This window comes from Notolabrus celidotus, chromosome 13 (assembly GCF_009762535.1).
Source record: "Notolabrus celidotus isolate fNotCel1 chromosome 13, fNotCel1.pri, whole genome shotgun sequence".
NCBI lineage: Eukaryota > Metazoa > Chordata > Actinopteri > Labriformes > Labridae > Notolabrus > Notolabrus celidotus.
The window spans coordinates 24,779,841-24,803,292 of record NC_048284.1 but is presented as its reverse complement, the minus strand read 5'-3'; the positions used below and the strand labels follow the sequence as shown (position 1 = coordinate 24,803,292).

Genomic DNA, 23,452 nt, shown 5'->3' with positions numbered 1-23,452 from the left:
AAACACCTTACAGGGTTGGGTTTTGAGTTAGATACAGCGGTGCTTACCTGGTGACTACGATTAAACAAATTCTCCCCTAAACTTTCAACAAGCCTTTTCAGTGATATCAGCTTAAGTAGTAAGAACACAAGATGGCTCACCCCTCAGCAACTAAGCTCTAGAAAACACTGTTACGTCTGCTCATATAATAAATGGACGTAGTCTCCATGACGTCACCCATCTGTTTCTGAAGCTCTGTTTTGAGGCTGATCGTCGGCGGGTGCCATATTGGAAATGCTGAACTCAACCTAACTTCTGTCGAGCTAGTGTGAGGTAAAAAGGCGGGCCTTAATCCTATTCGCTAACAGTTACAGGGTGACCCCTATCAATCAAATCAGCCATGCCCTTTTGGGCAAAACTCGTAAGTATAATATCTTCAAAAATATCGATTTATGAATCAATTCGACCCCCGTACAGTGTGTGCCGATCGAGAAATTATCTATCCAGACTACACTGGTCTTTTGTACCAGGCTGTGAACATGTTTATTTCTGCTGTAAAGACCAGCTTTTTTAATTGTTGTTTGTGGTACTTCCAGAGCCAGCCTCGGATCATCGAAGAACTGCAGTTTTTAGCACTTCTGCATAGGCTTCATATTTCAAGACCAGAGTTTGCCGCTTGCTCATAACACATGCAGTGGCTTAACCAACTAAGTATTGACAATTAAATTCATTGGTAACTAATTTTGTGATTGATTGATTTTTTGTCAACATGGACTGATTGTTGTTGCCCTGTTTATTTGATTAATATTATTTACCGAGACCCAACTTAATCTACCATAAGCAAGTGGCAAGGAAAAACTTCCCTTTGACTGACAGAAACCATGAGAAGAACCACCTGTTGGTGAACAGCCAATCTGCTGCTACCAGCTGGCTTGAGAGAGATTTGGAGAGACAAAGAGGTATCTATGAAAATGACAGTACAAAAAATAAATGCTACCTGCTTACATGTTTGTAATGAGGGGAGCACCACAAGCTTCATGAACTTATAGATAGAAGGCCCTCACTAAGTTCAGAGCAGTACAGATGGTAAGGTGGATGGACTCTTCCTCTATCTCTTAATATGAGGATACAAAACAAACAATGATTCCTAACTCATTAGAAAAAAAGAAAAGAAGCTCCCAGTGGCATCAACACTGTCTATTCCCCTGCTCGGCTGTCAGCACCCTCAGGATCCGGGTGACACATCTGTTCACTGGAACCACAGACAGGCGCCAAGGAAGAGCCTAATCTGCTCACACATCTCTGTCCTCTGCTTTGGTCTGTCCCAGTCTCTGTCTCTCTCTCTCTGTTGCCCCCACACACGCCAAAGTTTACACTCACACCTGCAGCGAGGCGAGACTATCTGAGTCGGGATCTTTACGGAGGCAGGAGGACGGATAAGACCGGCTTCATCTGTTTCATCTGTAACCACTTTGTGTGCGATGGTCACTGTTGGTTTGTGGTTCTGCTCTGTTTACACTTTGTTTGTTGGAGTGTGTGTTTGTTTACGCTGTGGTTGTGTGTGCTGTCCATGTTAGCATCAGGGCATATTACACTGCACTGACAACAACTCAGCTCTCAGATATTATGCAGGTTTTATCAGTGCTGAAGAGGTTACCCTCAGGTCAGGATAGCTTTGTTTCAGTGAACTATGATGAGCCTTTGGAAACTGCACTATTAAAAGTACTATAATTAAACCGAAAATTCATGTCAAGATTTTGATTTGTAGGTGACAAGAACATATTATAGAATACTTTTCCCCGTTCAGCTTGCATAAAGGAGAAATGAGAGAGAGAGATAGAGAGAGAAAGAGAGAGAGAGAAGAGAGAGAGAGAGAGAGAGAGAGAGAAGAAAAAAACAGAAGCCAAGTCAGGCTGAGAGGAGACTTACTAGAGAAGTACCTAGAGAAACTCCTGTATTTCAGATACAGACGCCTGCCTGTCATCAGCCTCGTCTGAGCGCGCTCTGTTCCCACGACCAACCCACTGCAGGAGGCGCTGGGAAGGACACGCCATACGGACACCAATGTAGCATGAGTTCCTATCCCAGTAAGACCACACTACTGTCACACATACACATATGTGTGTGTGGGTCTTTGTGTGCATGAGTACTTGAGTGTGTATGTGTATGGGCATGATATCGTCTCCCTGCGCTGCTATTACCCACACCTTTCCATCCGGTTTAGACCCATGACCAAATAAACACCATTCACACTCCATCTCCACCCCCCCCCCCAAACACACTCGCACACACAAATTCAAACACACACCAAACCTGGTGTCTGTAATTGAAATAAAATGGGGTGTGAGCAGAGGTTATGACCTGCTGGTTCTTCAGATGCGCTATTATTTCTACTCAGCCAAACGAGTGACTCTCTCTCTCTCTCTCTCTCTCTCTCTCTCTCTCTCTCTCTCTCTCTCTCTCTCTCTCTCTCTCTCTCTCTCTCTCTCTCTCTCTCTCTCTCTCATTCACATTTCCACTTTCTGTCACACATCTTTTGACCTCTCTAAGTTTTCAACAATGTGTATTTAACATCTCATAAAAACATTGATATTTCTGAGCGTGGGTTGTTGCTGGATTTCCGATGAACCCCAAAATTCACACTTCATCACACCCAGTATTTGTGTGTTGACCTTCAGGATGGTACAGTTTGAAATTGGTGTGCATAGCTATAAGATGCCAAAAGAATTTAACAAAATGTCAGTATTTGACAGTTTGTGGAGTGATACAGTAATGGGTGTAGAGGCTGTGATGGGAGGGCAGAGCAGAGAGAAACACAGCAGGCAGGAAGACAGGAAACTTCAGCAGCAAAGAAAAATGTCATCTCCTTCCTGCCAGTGATGATTCTATAGTGTGTGTGGGCCCTGGGCAAAAAGTCACAGAGGGCACATCACGGTCAACCTAATCACAGTCAGCAGAGCTCTGGACACACTGAACTGCTCTGCTTGGTAAGATAACTAATGTTATTGCCACAGAACAAACACTGTAATGTAATGCTGACATTATATTATTCAGCTGTCTCTCCTGTCTTTTTGTTACTCTCTTTCTCATTCCCAGATCCATAATTTATCCTCAACTTTCATTGAGTGATTTTCATAGATTTGTGCAGGAATAATGTAAGAGAGTGAGTGCCAGGGCAATATTTTAAAGATGTCAGCCATTGAGGCCATCCTACTTGTCTGGGCCACAAGCAGTTGCCTGCTTTGCCTGTTGAAAAGAAGCACCTCTGCGTTGTCCCTCTGCATGTTTGTGTAGCGGTGTTTAAAAGCTCTTTGTGGTGCACTTGCTGTAAACAATCAGAAAATAATGTCCTGTTTGTCAGTTTCACCACTTTGGTTTCAGTAGTGGTGCTCACTCTCTCTGCTTCTTCGATGTAGCTCGACCACCACTGCTCTCTCCTTCTTTCACTCGTGGCAGCTTTGGGTTGAAAACATAACTGTACATCTGTTTAACAAAAACTGTGACACTAACAAAGCTGTTATCAACACAACAAAATAAGACGTGCAATCAGTTTTAGTTGAGGGTGCAGAAACTGAGGCTGAAGCAGCTTGACCATGAGAGTCAACATGGTGTTTTCTAGAACTGAACTGGTCTTAAACCCCCCTGCTCACTCTTCCTCTCCTCTCATTTGTTTTCTCTCAGTGCTAATCTAAATTCCTCATGAACACCTTCAATCACATGCCTGATGATCCGTGCACAGCTCCCTCCCTGATGAGACTGTTTCATCAGTCCTCACGTACACACAGATACAGACACAACACACACTGTAGTCTGTTTCTGGCCTTGACCTTTGAACTTATCTCCCATAATTCCAGTGTGTTTGGATCCCACACACGCTGGCCTCAGAGCGCTAACAGATAAATCCAGCAGACTTTCACTAACACAAACAGAAGAGACATATGCACACACTTTCTTACATTGTAAATTTGTTTCCCATGCATGAGAGTGGACTGTACTTCACTTTGCATCCTTACCTTCACTCAGTCAACTGTATATGCTTTTCACAATTAATGCATTAGTCTTATACCAAAAGATGTGACGTTATCAGTGTGTGTGTGGTCATGTTCGATCTCCCCTCTGAGAGTTGTATTTAATCCAAGAGCATGGCTATGACTCCCTTGGCTGCTGTAGGCGTCACGCTCTGTGACACTGTTGAGGCCCACTGAACGGACAGAGAGGGGAGGAGAGAAAGAAGAAGCTTGGGTTGCATCAGGAACATGAAAATGAATAAGGGAACATTTTCAGATCTCATTCTGTTTGAAGATTTGTGTTAGGGTGCGCAAAATATGATGAAATGAATCGATATTGCAATGAAAATATGACTGAAACTTAGATGTTAAAGTGTGTATATAATTATATGTTACATTCCTTTGGCTTTTTGCTGTTCAGCATGTTTGCACAGTCCTTGTGTTTGCAACGTGATGTCTCTTGAACCCAAAATGACTCCAAATGGCAGACATGTCGCTGTGTTTCACCACAAGGTCTTGATTAGCCACATTTTTCCTGCTCTGCTCTTATTATAAGTCATCTTAACAGCTTACTATTCAGTCATTACAAAACTTACACCAACGACTGAAAGGCAGTTGGTCTTCACACCCGCCCAAATATGCCCCTCATGCCTGATAACTTGCAGTTCCTAACACTTGCTTTGCAGGTGATCAGATAGAGAGAGGACCTACAATGCATCCTTCCTGTTAATGCATTGGTTGAAGTATAACATCTTATGTTTAATAAAAATGTTTTCATACTGCTGTTTTGAAAAGTTATATGCAGCCAGTACCTGACTACTATTTTCCGTGATAACAATTTAACAAACAACACCTCTTTGTTAAGTTGTTTATACTGGTTACAGTAAAATATGAAGGCCCAACATTAAGTGATTTGAGTTTTTAGATAAATATTAAGTAATAGTTGACTTAATTAGTTATTTATGAATGTTGAATTTTGAATCTGAGAGGAGTCAGAGAGAGATTTCAAAATATTCAGATTTCATACAGAAGTCGAATAAATACAAATATGTACAGCACTGTTAAATGTTGTCCTGTTGTGTCTGCATGTGTCTTCTTTAACATTTCCTTATTGCTGATTCCTGATTGTCTTGCTCCATGTATTGTATGCCCATGGACACTTTCTCAAAGACTGTCATAGTCATTTTCAATCGTATGGTGCTATTTGTACTTTTTGTTCTTCTCTTTTTTTTTTTTTTTTTTTTGTTTGTTTGTGTTTTGGTTTCTCCTCTACCTTCTTATTTTGATCTTATTTTACCCTATTTTATCTTGGTTCAATCTTGATCTTTTAAGGGAGCCTTTTTAACATCTGGCAGGGGACTACTGATGTAAACTAGCCTTTTGGCTAACTCTGGCATATTTACAGAAGTGTTAATTAATATGCATGGTCCTTTTAAATAATAAATAAATAAAATAAATAAATGGTGGATTCTGTTCCAATGAAATACTAAAAGGCCTCTGCTATTTTTCTTTTACATTTCCAGAACTTTCATTCCTTTTGTCTTCTCCTTACATGAACTTTGGAGGAGAGGAAACAAAATGAAAAAACTCAGATACAACATGGTTAGACTTGTCAAGCTCTAATTAAGCTCTTTGTCTTACAGCAGCACAAACAATCCATGCTTATGGAGAATGACTGTCTTTAGGTTAGATGGTCAGAAATCTAAAATTACTGCCCCTTTTATTCCAAACAGTAAGCGGCCCTCCACAGAGACGAGCGGTGTGTTGCGTGCTTGTCCACTGCATGGATGAACATATACACTACAAAAAGGAGGTATACATGTGTGTGTTTGTGTGCTTGCATCTGCTTGTATCTCCCTGCCTATATAAGTGGAGCATGTCTAAACGTGGCTGTGTTTAAGCCTTGTAAACACTAAACATAGTGGGGCTGTGACCAGCATGCTGCCGTGCTGCTTGTGATTAGCAGGTTACAGCAGAGTGATCAGAGAGAGGCAGGCGAGCGGAAACCAGAATGGGTTTTATGTGGACATTATTTTAGCAAAGATTTTCCATAATTAGCTCCTCTGTGGGAGGATTTATTTCAGAAGCAGGGATGTAAATGCTAAATATAACGTAGCAAACATCTGACAGATGTAAAGACAGAAACTCATAAAATGTAAAGGCTTCTTTGCCAAGTTTGCACATAAACATGCATTGCTGTGGTGCACATACATATCCTACCACATGGGTATATCTGCATGGTGCAGATGCTGTGTGGCTAACAAAAGCTGTGCTATAAGTGTTGCCTGTAAACTTTCCTTGAAAAGATATTTCTAAAAAGATCTGCATCATAAACACAAACAAGCGCCCGAAATGCAACTATGTGTGGAAAATGAGGACATTACTATTTGAGTCACAGGGCAGGCTTAAAATCCATGTTGACCAAAGGTCTAAGGTGTCTCATTATCAAGTTCAGAGAGCAGATGTCTTTGTGCACAACACTTCCTTGCATACAGAGGTGCTAACTGAGACGGCGTGGAGGGATCAAAAGAGGTCGAGGCCAAGCAGCCCATTACCGCCATAAACAACAGGACACACACACACACACACACTTCACACAAGAGCCCTCTTACCCCCGGGTCAACCCTCCTTGTGCTCTCGTTGCCCTGTTGTCCATGTCTGTCAACAGCCTCCCCTACACACACGCCAGCACCACTGGCACGGGGGCACACAAGCAGTCAAAATAAAGTTATCTGGAGGTAAACATCCACATGGTATTATCGCTAAAACACAGAGCGGAGGAGAGGAGGAGGGGGCTGAAAGGGGAAGAAGAGGGATGAAGACAGAGGGAGGTGTTATCTGTGGTCATCGGCTACAGAGAGAAGGTGTTGAAAAGAGAAAGCCCCAAATCCTAGACATCTGTATCTGAAAGAGCAGGAAACACACACTGACACAAGTGAAAACTAACACCCCGTAACCAGCACACCACCATGAAGCGTATTAGGGCTGATAAAAACTCTACAGGTAATCACAAGTTTGGGCGGATGGGATGTTAGCATTAGCAGCAGCAGTTAGCAAGGCTCAGATGACGCACAATCTGAGTCACTGATCTTAACACATACTGTAAACACTGTTTTGCACTCTCAAGACAATCAGATAATAGTGAGACATGTTGTGAGAGAATCAGGGTATGTGTTTGTGTGTGTGTGTGTGTGTGTGTGTGTGTGTGTGTGTGTGTGTGTGTGTGTGTGTGTGTGTGTGTGTTTGTGTGTGTGTGTGTAGGTGTTTATGGCGCACATAAAAAGGCTGAGAATATCTTGTAGAAAGCCATCTGTGGCAGTAAAGGCCGTATCACTAACATATTTTAAGCACAGCGAGCAAAAGAAAAAAGAGGAAGAAATGAGTGGACAGACGAGTCTTAACTAGATGGTGTTAAGAGCTTGTTTGAGGAGGGACAGGGTGTTTATAACAGCTCCAAAATTAACACCTTATTACTCACACATACATCATTGTGTGCTCTCTCTATCTGTGTGTGTGTGTGTGTGTGTGTGTGTGTGTGTGTGTGTGTGTGTGTGTGTGTGTGACCTGTGTCTGCTCTAGAGGCAGGATTATGAGACAGACAAAAAGAGAGGAAGTGTTAATGTTTGTGGACCGGGTGAGTGACTGGTTTAAAAGGATTCAAGAAAGCAAAAAAAGTCTGAAGTAATGTTCATTTTAACTAGCTCCTGACTGATATATCAGACGATTGAAATTCATTTTCCAACATATATGTATTTGATGCATATATAAGTTTAAATGTTTTTGTTTTGGGGTATGTACAGATTTCTAAATGCTGAAAATATTGTATAACTATCTATAAATCTTCATTGTAACTAATCACTGACATTACAGAGAACAAAGAGAGTAATATCAACAGCCTGTATGTACAGATGTATTACTAGAAGGCCTTCTAGAGGTGGAAATGAGTCATGGTCACTAACGAGTTCGGGTGTGACAATGTTTATAAATACTCCAGTGCGCTTACCCCGACTCTCAACCAAGCGGCAACCTTCGGTCTAAAAATATGAGTCCAATGCGGAAGTACTAAAAACTGCAGTTCATAGAGGATCCGCTTGAGGCTGGCTCTGGAAGTACCGGAAACCACATACACACCAATTCAAAACAGCCGATCTTTGCAGCAGAAATAAACATGTTTACAGCCTGGTACAAAAGACGAGTGTAGTCTAGATACCTCATATCTCAATCAGCACACACTGTACAGGGGGTGCATGTTTTTCATAACGCGGTGATTTCAAAGATATTTAGATTACGAGTCTTCCAATGAGAGGCACAGCTGACTTGATTGACAGGCGGGAGCACTGTAGCTGTTGGCAAGGGGCTCAAAGCCCGCCTCTTTAAGTCACAATTGTCAACAGCAGCAATATGGCTTGTTGTTTTGGCTTGTTTGAATATAATTGGGCATGTTTTTCTCCAAATGAATGCATAATGGCTCATTTAAGTGTATACAATCAACTGGTGCAGCGAGACGCTATTTGCTCTGCTGTGCAGTGTGAAGCATTTAACCGCTTGTACGTACTTTGTGAAGAGACAATGTCTTTTTGGCTTGTTTGCACAGATTTAGTTGGTGCAAAAGCAGCACAATCTTGAATCAGGCCCACTTTGTACTAAAATAGGAACAATCATGCTTCTCAGACAAATATAGTTTGATATAAAGGCCTGCCTCTAATAGACACCTGTTTCAGAAAAAGGCCTTATACCTGATAATCAGTTTCTGTTCCAGGATAAAACAGGCCAGAGTGAAGCCGGGTATAGCATACGTTTAACAATTAAACCTGGAGCCACCAGAAATAGACAAATGTGCACTCCTCCAAGAATATATTGAACCAAAAAGTGATGGTCTTTTTGTTGCAAACATATCACATTATGCTTGACTTTCCATCTGAACACATGGTTGCTGCTGGCGTTGCTTACAGGGCTGTAAAAAGCACAGAAAAAAATATTGTCTGTTATCGCTAACAGGCTGCAGTTGAAATACTAAGAAGCTGAAGTCTGTTCTCATTGGTGGATACCATGGACAGACAAAAGCTGATGTGGCATATGTTTAAATAAGTTCAAAATAAGTTTTAATAAGTTAAAAAATCTAAAATATTGCCTGCCATATCAGCAATAAACACAATTTCCCCTGTTAATCAATATCTATTAAAAATAGCAATTTTTTTTCCATTTCTACTTTTTACTGAAAACAATGAACATAAAGACTCATCAAGCCACCAAATAATCAAAACTACTGATGGTAGCGTGGAAATCAAGGTTTCAACTGCGGCTGTATTAATGTAGTCACATATAATACAGACAGAATGTGCAAGGTTCACATTCTGAAACAGAGATTGTTGACAGGCAGCGCATTTATCTCCAGTAAAGATAAGTAATCCCACAGGTAGGAGAATAAATGTAACCAAATCCTTCTCATTCTAACATATTTATGCATTTATCTTTGCTCTTGTTAAGATATTCACATATTTTAATTCATGAACATGTTCCTAAATGTATCAATCCGTATATGTCATGATGACTGGATTTAAAGTACTCTTTATCTTAGTGCTCTGTTCTACATTCAGCACATGTGCAGGGTAAGCTTGTATGCACTGCTTAGGTTGCTTCACATCGTCCATCTCAAACATGCATAACGTTCCTCTGTGTTTCCCCATTTACAGTCAGCTTTATGATGCATGATGCAAAACAAAGGAATCATACCTAATTTAATAAAACCTTTCCTCCATGACATGTGAGAGGGGCTAATGCTTTCTTTATGGAGCACAGCGACTCTGCACGGTCACTGACTAGACCAGGAAACTGGACATGGACCGTGAGCTCACCCTCCACCACCACCTACTTCCTCCCTAAAGAGAGGAAGACCGTATTGAGATGTTTCACTCACCAAAGCGATGTCTGCCAATTTGAAGAGTACCCTGATGATGAAAAACACCTGAAAGCAGAGGGTTCATTGGTTGAGCCTAAGAACAAAGTTTTCCATCATACAGTTTTATATCTTCTTTTATAAAAATCTTAATGACAAGTGTCTGTTGTGAAGATCCAAGTGTCTCTCACCAGATAGTTGGACAGGCATGTTTGTTGCTGAGTAGTTGCAATGACACATTGTACAGATGTGCAGACTTGGTCTTCAGCTGTCTTTAAAACTTCCTACCATTGTTGTCTCTGCTGCTGTGTTGACCCTGTCACACCCCCTCTGTCTCTACATTACTCCCACTGTTCATGTGCATATTGCATCATGTGCACGTTCAGATGTTTAAAGCAAGCATCTCCAGCCTCACGTCATTAGCTCAGTTTTTTGGGTTAGGAGTCTTTCACTGTTTGTTGTTCAGGAAGTTTCTACCAGGAGCGGATTTCTCTATGGGTAAACCCCTTCCTTCACAAGGAGCAGCTTTGTTGATTCAAATGAGTAAAAACACTTCATAAACAAGTTCCACGTCAAAACTCAGCTTGTCTCCAACAGTCTTCAGTTATGCTTCTGTAGCTGCGAGCCACACATGGTGCTAACTTTAGTTAAGCTCATTTGTCTTCTCTACCCTAAGATGTCAGATGAACAAAAGATACTAAGACGTGATGGCGACATAATTTGCACTGTAAAAAAGTTGTATAATGGATGTATTCTTTAATGACCTGCAAGCTAAAAACTGATGATGAACCAGCTGTTTTCATTTTCATTTCCAAATGCAAGATAAAAAAAGATCCAAAGTGCTTCATCATTGTTGTTATATATATTCATATGCATGAAAATCTTGAATTGTTTTATTGCTCAGCCTTGATACAACTCCCCGCCACTTCCTCTCACCCTGAAAGTCATTCATCACAGCTACTCAACAGCTCCCTCACCCTTACTCCCCTTCACCCCTTCTTCCTCCCAGACTCCAACCTCCCCTCCCTCCATTCTTCTCCCTTTCTCCCCCTCCACCTCACTATCACCCCGCTCTGCTCCTCCTCATCCTTTAAGAGTTGTGTGCACCGCTTCAACCTTCTTACCCTGAGAAGATAAGTGATAAGTGTGCTCTTACGTGTGTGTGTCGGTGGGTAATTAATGAGCTTGCGGGGGTGAGGACATTCCGTCAGACGGCTGTCTCCATGGAGGGTCAGCAGTTGCCTTAGTAACACACTGAACAGACTAGATTTCATCAAACACATGCACACACTCGGACAGATGCAGACAAGCTGCCACACTCCTTATTCCAACATTTATCCTATCTCTGACCTTTTAATTACACGCAATTACAGAGACAAATACTCCGATTTATCTTCTTCATGGCCTCACTGTCTGATAACACAGAGCGTATCCTGAATCCCTCCTATCCACAGTCATTACCTCCAACTTCTGGGACTTTTCTCTCTTTGTAGTCAGCTGGCTCTGTCCGGCTGCTGTCCGGTTGGTGAGGCCGCCGTTATTTATCACCTGATGGTGAAATGGAGGGGGGGCTTGCCAGGCGCCCAGGCCTTATTAGTGAGATTTACAGTGTGCAGGAAAGACTCTTGAGGGGGGGAACTCCTCTATAAGCACCATCAGCTGTTCATCAGATAACACCCACATGACTGGACCTGAGCATGAGAACTCAAACACGTACACACAGAAAGGTGGAGCGGAAACAGGCAGATTTCCCTCTGGCTTTGAAACATGGACCAGAGTGACCTTTTGCTGTCTGTAGTGGTGTTTGTTGAGACTGTAACTCGGATATTTTAGCCTTTTCTCCCATGAACCCTCATATCATCATTCCATATCACTGCTCGGGCCGCACCTCTTGGATGCAGATAATGCGGCGTCCATCAGCTTTAAACGCTGACTCTAAAAGTTTCAATAGATCACATTTCCTTAATCATTGTGGTGTAAAACAGCCTTTAAAGTTTGATGCAGCACTGCAACTCTTATGTTATAAAATAATTTCATAGTGATTTCAGTAATTTATATAATTTTATAAAATGTGGAACATGGATAAAGACACTCCTGCAAAAAAAAATACACTCATCCTGGAGCTCATATTTAAATCACAAGCATTAAAGATATTCAGTTTGGCAGCTAGGAACCCGGGGAGGAGATTGGACAGACTCAGAGACGTTCTGGTGACGTGTTGACAAAGCGTTTGGAACATTGGCAAGTCTGATATGCATGACATAAAAGAAACAGTCGTAATGCAAAATCAAATCAGAATTGAACAGAATTGTCATACTTGTGTTGTATTATCTCTGTGATTTGTTTTAACTGTAAAAAAAAGTGACCACCTTGTTCTGATTATTTGGATTGTTAGATTTTGTCAATATGCTTCTCAGGCTGAAACTGCCACCAAAGATGATTAAACTACGGAGTAGAGCTCTACATTATTTACTAATGCAATTGCATGGTGTGTGTATACAAGAGTTAAATCCATGTCAAGCTAATCACATGAAACTGTTACTCTGTGTTGCCTGATGAAAAGGAAAACTAGTTTCTTATTTTCTATGTCTAACCCTGATCAATAAAAGTGCCACATATTTCATTAGTGCAGACCCTCACCAGACTACGAACTGGGCTGCAGAGGGCTGCAGAGTTGATCCCAAAAACCTAAAGATGATTGACACAGATTACTGACATTTTCTACAACAACAGAAAACCTGCGCTGTTTTTGAAACAGCCTGCTACATACTACCTATAAATAAAGTATTCAGTGGGTACTGCATACTGTGTTTGAATTTAGTATGTAGTATGAGTGTTCTGTCCAATCTGTTTTGCAGTATGCCGGGCCAGGCGTCGCTGGATTTCCGGTTTCAGAAAACGGAAATAAACAACGGCCAAGCTGAGAGCGAAACTACTTTTTTAGCATCCATTTATGATCCATTGACTCATTTCTGCTTAAGGCACACATCTTGTCATCAGCTTCTTTCTTACCATGCATCAAACTTCACCTCCAAACACACATAGCCTTTATGGTCCAATGCTAATGTCCTGGTGTGAGTGATATTCGCCACAGTCATACCTGATGAAGCCCCTCTAACCAACCTTACGGTGTGAGTGTTAAAGTTAAATGTGTGTTTGCTGTATCTTGCGTCACTTAACAGTAGGCCTGTATGTTCTTATCTGGGCTGTAAGTGCTGGAGAGGGTGAGAATAGACAAACAGAGTCTCTGTCATGTGTCTCTGTCACAGAAGCATAGTTCAGGATCTGGTTGATAGCAGCCAACAGCATCATTTGTCACTTGCTACATGCGTAAGTGTTGTTTGACACTCTGAAACATGCACTGGTGTTTAACCACAAGCAGAGTGTCACAGCCAAAGTGACCTCCATCAGCATCACAATGGAGAACCCTTTGAAAATCTTTTTCTTCTTTTATCAGTCAGATTGGAGCAAAAACAACCAAGACTTTGACTATTCAGCCCTAACTGTTATTAGGTAGCAGGTTTCAAAAATAAAGGTTTAAATGACTGTGTATTTCATTAACTTAGCCACCAAAGATGGAATCTATTGATTTGTTGACTGTTTGCTGAAGCCTACAGTTTTGTAGTTTGGATGTGTTTTATTCTTTTTTTTTTTTTTAACCCTCCTGTTATGTTCGTTTCCCAGTAACAGCAATAATGTTCCTGAGTCAATTTGACCCGAAGCATATTCAATTATCCAAAAGTGTCAGGACCCCAAAAATCCCAATACACATTTTTTTAAATCTCATTTTTAACTCCATTACTAACCATTAAAATCAATATTTAGTGCAATGGTGTTCTTTAATTCTCATAGATCATGGTTCAATGAGGATAACTTGCTCGTTTTCATGTTGAAACTTTTTGTACTGTATATTGGAAAGACCTAAATATAAATACAATAGTTTTACATGACAGATTTTTGTTTGTTTTATTTGACATTTTGATTATTTTTTCTTTTTATGAAGCGATGTTGATAAATTAACACGAGACACCTCTTCTGTCAGATGCTGCCCAGATTTTTATGCTGTATTTAGCTACTTTGGAAGGCACATAATGCCTAAAATTGACTTTAAAAAGGGTAAATTTGACCCGTAACATAACAGGAGGGTTATGAAGTCAGAAGTGACAATATTTGGACAGCACTGTGGCGCTGCACAGAAGCACTGGGGTTGAAAATTTGCTAACTCAATAGCCGGAGACTAAGCTACTTAATCAAATCATCATCACACTATTAGTCAAGTCAAGTCAACTTTATTTATATAGCACATTTAAAAACAACCAGTGTTGGCCAAATTGCTTTACAAGGTAAAAAGTAAAAATTACATTAAGACAATAATAAACAACAACATAACAGGATATTAATGTCCTCTTCACGAGGAGAAGGCCAAAGAGAAGAGATGGGTCTTCAACAAAGATTTAAAACATTCAACAGTTGGGGCCGATCTTAATTGGAGTGGCAAGCCATTCCAGAGCTTGGGGGCTGCTGCTGCAAAGGCTCGGTCTCCCCAGGTTTTAAGGCGACTTTTAGGCACATCCAGGAGCAGCTGGTTTGTTGACCTCAGTGCTCGGGTTGGGTTGTGAGCATGGAGAAGATCAGCCAAGTAGAATGGAGCCAATCCATTTCGGGCCTTGTACGTTAAAAGTGCAACTTTAAAATCAATCCTGTGACGGACTGGGAGCCAGTGGAGAGCACGCAGCACAGGTTTGATGTGCTCCCTCTTTTTCCTGCCAGTCAGGAGGCGATCTGCCGCATTTTGTACAAGCTGCAGGCGCTGAATAGACGCCATGTCTAAGCCCACATACAAAGAAATACAATAATCAAGCCTAGCCGTAATAAAGGCATGTATAACTCTCTCTAGACCCTTAGGATGGAGATATGCCTTCACCTTCGCTATGAGTCTCAGCTGGAAGAAGCTGGACTGAACCACAGAAGAGATTTGTTTCCCAAATTTGAAGGCACTGTCAAAATGAACTCCAAGGCTCTTTACAGAGGAGTGAACATTTGCTGCGAGAGGGCCGAGAGTGCTCCCATCGAACTGTTGGGGCTGTCCAAATACAATGACCTCAGTCTTTTCCTCATTCAGGTGCAGAAAATTTAGGCTCAGCCATAACTTTACATCTTTCAAACAGCTGAACAAGGACTGCAGGGATCCATTCCTCTTTAAGCTGAACGGCATATAAATTTAAGAGCTCAGAGGCCAGAGAGGACATACCGGACTCATCCCTCATGTGCTAGGAGAAGAACTGAAAGATGAACAAACATATTACAACCATGCATGGGCCACCACAAATTCATCAATGTGTGTAGATAACCAACACGGCTAACAAGCACGGTATGTTGAGTGCAAGAAACATGCTAGTTAGTGTTTCCATAATACTGCTTAATAAACAGCAAAAGTGTACTTCTTGGATGGTTTGAACAGAACATGACATGTTTGTCTAATATCTGCATGACATAATCTCCAAAAGGCAGTAACAATGGTTGTTTAATAATGCTTAAGTTTAAGCCATTATCTGATTTAAACTGTTGAGTTGTATAGAACATCACCTCCTTTCTATTGTTGTCATTAAAAGGCCATGAATGTTTTTTGGTACCAGGCTGTAAATACTTCAAGTTCTGCTGGAAAGTTGGGTTCCTAATATGGCACCTAACATGGTCTGACTCACTGGAGCCAGCCTCAAGTGGTCAGTTGAGGAACTGCAGTTTTTGGCACTTTAACATTGCCTTTATTTCTCAGTCCTGGAGGTTGTCCCTTGGTTTTATTGAAATAAAAATAAAATACTCTGCAGCAGCCATTGTGGTTACATTGGCATCAGACTGACAGACCAACAGGGTCCACAGCCCTTCCAGGACCTTAAATTTTGACATTCATTCAAGCTTTCACTGTGATGTTAAATGTATGAGCCCACTAAACTGATCGTTCCACAGTCATCCATATTCAGAAGCTTCTTCCTTCCTCCGGGCAGCGGTAGTTGTGGGCTGGATGCTCCCAACGACAAACGCCCTTCCTCAGAAGCCAAAGAGATTGGAGTGATTTCTTTGGTTGTTTTCTTGGCCTCTGCTACGGGTACAACTCAAGTGTTTTATGTGAGTCTGTGGGTGCTTATGTGTCTTTTTATTTGCATTTGTGTGTGGGTGTGTTCATGTGTGTGTGTGTGAATATGATAACTGTGAGGATGATTATTTTAGATTTGGTTCCTCTGCTCCTCAGAGGCTGTCAAAGACACAGAGAGGCAGGATGAAAGACCACAGAGAGAAAACCCCAGAGGAAGAGTGTTAGTGCATGTACGTGTGTGTGTGTGTGTGTGTGTGTGTGTGTGTGTGTGTGTGTGTGTGTGTGTGTGTGTGTGTGTGTGTGTGTGTGTGTGTGTGTGTGAATTCAAGTGTGCTGTATTTGCATGGCAAGAGTTCATCTCTGCTCTCTGAAGTGGGGAGTATCAGTGTCTTAAGAAAACACAATGAGGAAAGGCCGGTTGACCTTGAGTGTGTGTTTGCGGTTGTGAGTGAGAAAAGAAAAACAGAGCAGGAGAGAGAGATGAAACCATTAATAACTTCTTTATCACAGAGTCCCTCATCTCCTCCTCATCCTCCCTTCATCCTTCTTTAGCCGCTCTCAATCTCTCCTGTCAGGCATTCTTTCACTACTTGTCTCATAGCAGCAGAATGATGGGGCTCAGTGACTCCAGCACTCATAAATTTGATAATGAGTCTCTTCATTAATGTGATACTAACTCCCCACGTCTCCTTGGGTATTTCTGTGTGTGTGTTTCCACTCACTATCAACCTTATCTCCTACAGACACATAAAGGGCATGTCTCCTTGCAGAGAAACAGGGGATAAGAGCAGCAGAGAAAATGATAAAAACAGAATTAAACAATAGCATTGCTAAAAAACAGTGGTCTCCACATTGTGAAGAGAACATAAGGGAATAATAGAAAGCTTCATGCTATTATTGGAAAAGAGTTAGAATTCTGACAAGACTGGAACATGTAGGGTTAGGTACCATTACGAGTTTATGGATTCTGATTCGGCTAGCTGTAGCTGGGGCATGTTTGTGAACATGAGAACAAAGCACACCGAATACAGTGTCATCCCTCAAATTTCCACAATGTCTAAGAAATGCTTTGTCATATTGGACGTACTTCTTCCCTTCCATGAAATGTCTTTGCCACGCATGTTGCACTTTATCATTATCTTTTTTTTTTTAGCAAAGCTGAAATTCACGTGCCTTATCGAATTCACAAATATCAGAGAAGCAGTTCAAAGTTGGAACTTGTAACGTTTCTCCCTGATGTGATTCTAACCTGTTTGCCGATTTGGAATGCTAACGGTATATAGCAATTTGCTGCATTGTCAGTGAGCAGACATTAAATGTGCTGGATTCCTTTACGCAGGTTGATTTGATAATATTGTGCGTGATCTGGACATGACACAGACAAAGAGTCAATGGTCCCCCAAAACATTTTTAAAACTGAATTTGGATATTTAACACAAGCACAGGGATCACAGGGTAAGGTATCATACAATACCCTATCCTGCCTTGCCCCACATAACCTACCCTACACCCTACTCTACCACATGTATTGCACATAATAATATCACAGTACAGTGATTCTAAGATCAATCTTGATTTGGCAATCAAATAATGATGCATAACCATCACTAATAAACTGAGCTGTACCAAATACCACTGAAAGGTAAAGTGCAGAATCGGTGTCAGAGCGCTAGGAGTCAAATTGAATGGGGAAAGTAAAAGGATGACCATAGCAATATGTAATTTAGAGTGCTACACAGATGATGTGTGTGCTTTTTGTTTTTATTTGTTTGTTTGTTTGTTTTTCTGTTGATGTTTTTCTTTGTTTCATCTTGGTTTTTTTGTAGAATGGGATGGGGGATGGGGGTATTGGTCTTCTTTTTTTTTAACCTTCTGAATGTTCTATGCCTTAAAAAAAGTATTTTAAAAAATTGAACGGGGAACCTAACAAAAGCACTATTATTTTTCAAGTTAAATATCTACATTTGGTGGGAGCGATATGATGATTGAATCACACAAGTCCTGATGAGGATATATTGGCATATTGATGTTTTTCCACCTCTTATTGAATAAATGTAACAAAAAGAACACTGTGAGCTCTACAGCTGTTGTATTATTGAGCCCTTACTGATAACAGACCCTATGTCTTGAGGGAACATTGGTGAAGTTTCATTTCAGAATTAAAAAATCTATTGTGTTTTCTCTCTAGATGATCTAGAGATAATTTCATCAGACTATCATCTTTTGTTACTACAGCTTTATACAAAGTAAAGACAAAGTCTACTTTAGTTGGTAAGACTTTTTTTTTTAGAATTGATTGTATGTCATTGGAGTCCCAGTAGAGTTACTCAATCAGTTAAATATGTACTTTGTGTTTTAGTTATAAAATGTAGATTCTTATCAGGTTGTGCTTCACACCAAATAGTCAACTGACTGTCACCCTTCACCCCTGACCTCCACGTCATCCAGTAAGATCGCCCATAAAAAGTTTGACAGGCAGCATGTGAGCCCTCAGATGATGATACCATAAGATCACATTCTCTCAGCTCTGTCCATTAATTCACACAAACACACATCCCTGAACAACTACACACAACATGTGTGCACAAGTTTTACTGACTTTAAGATGTCTCGTAATAGCTTTTATTGAAAGTGAGGGAGGGGGCAGCGAGACAGAGGGAGACAGACAGATGGAGACAGAGTTGGAGAGCTCACTCCACCTCCAGCATGCCTAAAGGAGCCAGTATCTCCAGATAAAATAATCTGGTTATTCTCAGCAACACTGGGAGGAGACATGCCTTTTACATGGTGTGGTGCTGGGAGTGTGTGAATGCATGAGTGTGAGTGTTAATTACATCCACAGCACACTATGACACAAAAACATATCTGCTATTACTGGATACATGAAAATGTAAAAATGGGTAACAAAAATATGACCCCAGTAGTTAATCAGCCAAACAGAGGTGGTGCCATACAGAGACATAAAAACAGCCATCAACACCAACTATTTCATGTAGTCATGAGTTGTAGGGTTTTAAAATGTGGTTAGTCTTGGTTGTCTTGAGTCTTTAGTTCTGATTCAAAAAGGCTGCACAGTTCCTCTCTGTGTACTGGAACGGTATCGTGTGGTGAACAAACCATTGCTCTTTTTTGGATTGTTGGTTTCAACCCAGCAGAATCAGCGTGATTTATGATATCATCCAATAAAAAATGCTTGAAGCCTTCTAATTTCCTTCAAGCAAATCTAGAAACAAAATCTCTGACTCATATCCTTTTTGTTTTTGGGGCCAGAATCCCATGAACCACCTATGATTCAGGGTGCTGATGACCAAACTAAAAGAGAAACAGATCTCACTTAAAGCTATTCATAGATTTCTTTTTTTAAATATAAAAATGAATGTATTAGTCATGAGGGCAATGCATTTTGATGTTAGATAACCTCATCAAACCTTAGCTGTTGTACAGTATTAATTTGTTTTAGGTTATTACCAATAGTTAGGGCTGCATTAGTATTACTTAAATGATCAATATTTCTGATCATGATTATTAGTTACAACCATTGATTACATTCAGGGACAACAGTTTTTACTCTTATTGTTTATTTTAAAAACTTCTCACCAATTTTCAGGCCTTGATTAAGACAAAAAGAAATGCACTGGCTTTTTTGGCCAAATCTTCACCAAACATTTAGCCAAATAAAGCATCAAAAGTATCAGAGCCTTACTTTTAAAGGAACACGACTTAACCATTGAACATGGGACTTTTACTTGCAGTGGAGTATTTTCACAGTGCGTTAAAAGGAAATAATCTGAACTTGCAGATATTTGATCACAGTACAATTGGAGATTCAACCCTTTAATGCAGTCTTTTGGGCATCATCTTTAAAACTGGAAGACTTAGGCCAATACACTTTTCTTCATATTTATCTACAGTCCAAATAACCTTTGGATTGCTTTTTTTGGTCTTATAACACATCCGTCTGGATTATACCAAGCCCAAGAGCTATGTATTATTAGATATAAGAGTGGCTGTTTTGAGAGGTGAGGGCATTGTAGCTGTTAGCAGGGTAGCTATATCATCTTTGGTCTCAATTCCCTGCCTTACTGCTTTCTAGAACAGTGGGCACTAGGGGGGGGGGGGGGGGGGCTCAAAAAATTGGAGGGAAGGGAAAAAAATTGAATTGAATAATTTGTATTTTATTTTTATTTTTACAACATGCTTGTTAATAATTTCCTATGCTAATCAAATGTAATAATTATTGAAAAGTTTATAAAAGTAAGAAAATGCATTCTAAAAGTTGATGTTTTTTTACATATTTATTACATACAATTGAATTTCCCCCATGGGGATTAATAAAGTAAGTTTCTCTTCTCTTCTTCATATTTTGAAGCATTGTCTGTGGGTTTGCAAAGGGGGTCCCCGGCCAGAAGGTAATGCTGTTTGGGGGACCTTAGCATGGTAAAGTCTGGGAACCCCTGTTCTAGACCACCTGAAGGTCAGTTGGAGTCAGCCTTTTCATCAAGACAACCGTAATATTTTGGCATTATAACGCACTATAATGGCCTATCTCGGACAGCCCTCTACAGGTAGTCTCTGGGTTCTGTTGGATGGGTATAGACAGTAGAAATTAACCAGAAATAATATTATGCTGATCTTCCAGCTGATGCTTGATTCTGATTGTTTCAAACCCCTGGACAACCCCTTGACGCCGGTTAATAACTTTCACTAACATAAGCAATGCCAGAGATTGACTGATCACAAGTCATGTCAAACCAATCCACGGAAAAGAGCTCCTGCACATTTTGCTTCTGCTTGTTGTCAGACCGTAAGGTGAGGAATAACCATTAGTTTCCATTCGCATCAAAACAATGTGGCTAAAATGTTAGTTTCGGTTAGCATGCTTCAGGGTGGAGAAGACCCCTCCACTTTGCACCTGGGTCTTGTCTCACCCTGTCAGGATTCTATTTCCCATAACCATCTGCTAACTATAAATTATCCTTTACATAAAAGAATTATCTCTACACCTTCCTGAGGTATCCCCTTCACGAAGAGACACGAGGTAACATCTACATTAACATCTAACTGCAAAATTCAGAGGACATTTCCTCCAGCTGTTCTCAAGTTATCATGTTCTCAAGAAATCATGATAAATACAGCATTTGTGATGATGCCGTATTGAAATCAAACTTCAATCTTTTAATTGAGTATTATCATCACTTCATCTGTGATATGTGTGATTGTTTTCTGTGACATTTTGTCACATTCAGCAGACAAACTCTTGGATTAGGTCCAACAATGTTCTATAAAAGATGACCACTGATGACCAAAATCGACTCAGTTCATCATTGAGTTCATTGGACATTTGTGCTGACTTTAATGATGTTCCTTACGGGTGTTCATGATGTCATTTTTAACGGGACAGGAACCTGAAACACATTACACCTCTGTCCATGGCTGCTGGCATGGAGAAATATAAAGACCACCCAATACTGGCTAAGAAAAAACTTTATAAATCTACCCATGTCAGCTGACAAGACAATAAAAACACTGACTGACTTACTTAGAGACACCGGCACAGAGAGGACCTGTGGTGTGTCACCGCTGGCCCGTACTTCAGCCAACAGTGAGAGCATGATGTCCATTACGACTCCTCGACGCTCATAATGTGACACTCCTGTGACTTCTAGTAGAAAATCCTACTACTCACACATTTTCAGGATTTACCGACTTAACTTAATGACTTTCAGATGAAATCTAAAACTCCATTTCAAGGCTTCTCTCTGCTCAAGACCCAAATGAGACCTCGGCCGGTTAAAAAAAGCCTGTGACCTGTTCTGGGTGCAGAGCCATAGATTAAGTAACCACTGTCATTGACAACACTGAGTAAGTCTATTTCCAACTGTTTTAGTGGCTACATTTTCACTGCTCCATTGCAAACAGACTGCGGATTGAAGTCCAGGAAAATAGTCATAGCATGAAGTCCCGTCCAACTGTTTTAGAGACGGGGTCAAACTCTTTAATGTTCTACTTCTGTTGACAGAAATTACACATTTAAAGGGTTCTGTTACTGTTTCAGTAAAAAGCGGCTGTGTGTTATGAATCAAACTGTTTTGTAACATTTAAGCTACCTCACTACCTGATTCATCATTTCACTGTGAAAGTAGACAACTGCAGTAAATAGTGGGATTCTTTCTTCATGTCTCGCACACTGGGGCTTTTTGGGAAAGCATTCCTCCTAATGTCTGTTTTTTAATAAGTCCTCTGTCCTTCCCATTCTTCTTACTGAAATACCTTAAAAAAGGGACTTCAGGAAATATCTTCTAATTTGGTGCCAACATTCAGGTGGACTCAGAAATGAAATGATCATATTTTGACTAAAGGTCAAAGGCCAAGGTACTTTTATGACTAACATCCCACATCTGTCAATTAAAAGTTGACAATCAGACTCATTCGACCCCTTACATAGCTGTCAGATCATCTGTTGAGAAGAGGAAGAGGGTCTATTGGCTTTTTCATTCTTTAGAGAAACACAAGCTGACGTGTCATGTTCCTTTGGTCTCAAATTACCTTCAAAGAGCGAAAAGACGGAGCAGGCATCAGTGCGAAAAAAGACTAAATTATGGTTAGCATCATTTGCCCCATCTTTCTACATCGCATGTTGCCTTAATGATATTTAAGCACAAATACGCTCGTAAATTTAGCAGCTCCGTGCAGTTTGCTTTGCAGTTTTGCGCCCAATTGTGGAGATGAGCTCTAGTTTATTGAGAAGTAGATTCATGACAGATGTGATACAAGCTTCACATAGCTTCCTCACTGGAGCGAGCAAGCGAGAGCAGCTCATTCAAATAAAAAAACACGTCATGGGTAGTGGCTCCAGACCGTCTCCACACATGTGGAAAAGTGGGTCTTTATTAATGGGGTTAAGACTCAGACAGCTCCAGACTGATGAAACTCCTGTTTATGAAAAAATAGTAATGTCCTTGTAATATTAAAGGACTTTATGTATAGAGATACTATATTTGGAATACCAAGAGGCGGGATTGTTGTTATGATCACTAAAATGTTTAGCGTGATATCCTTTATAAGTACTGCGGCGCAGTTACCACAACCACAATTTCAAGCAAAAATGTCACTTTAACTGCTTGTAGCTGTTAGCGCCAGACGATTTCTGCAATGAGGCTTGTTTGTGTAAAGGGACCAATTGTGCCTCAAAAGAATGTATGATGGCTCTTTTAGGTAAATATGCACAAACAGCACCAACACACAGAGATGATATTGGTTTTGTAGCCCAGTTTGTGGTGCAATTAATGCATTGTTCCTTTTGTTAATCAGACCCTGTGCTGAGGGCTTCCTTAAACTTCTTAAACTTCTCAGATCTCCCTGCAGTGATGTCAAAGCCTGACAATCACCAACAAACTATAGCCTTACCATCAGCATTAACTTTCATTGTCATCATCCCATCATCTAAAGATTTTCTTGGACTACACATTCATCAAT

At 40.6% G+C, this 23,452-nt stretch overlaps 1 long non-coding RNA gene across 2 annotated transcripts in view; it reads right to left on the bottom strand.

Annotated features, from left to right (window-relative positions):
- The window catches only part of LOC117823664, a 67,650-nt gene that overhangs the window by 8,538 nt on the left and 35,660 nt on the right, over positions 1–23,452 (bottom strand). Inside the window, exon 5 of one of the 2 annotated variants that reach the window (XR_004633457.1) lies at positions 9,904–9,951. The exons of the other annotated variant lie outside the window; for it this stretch is intronic. This is a non-coding gene — a long non-coding RNA (uncharacterized LOC117823664). The remainder of the gene's footprint in view (positions 1–9,903; positions 9,952–23,452) is intronic. 2 annotated transcript variants of the gene reach the window in all.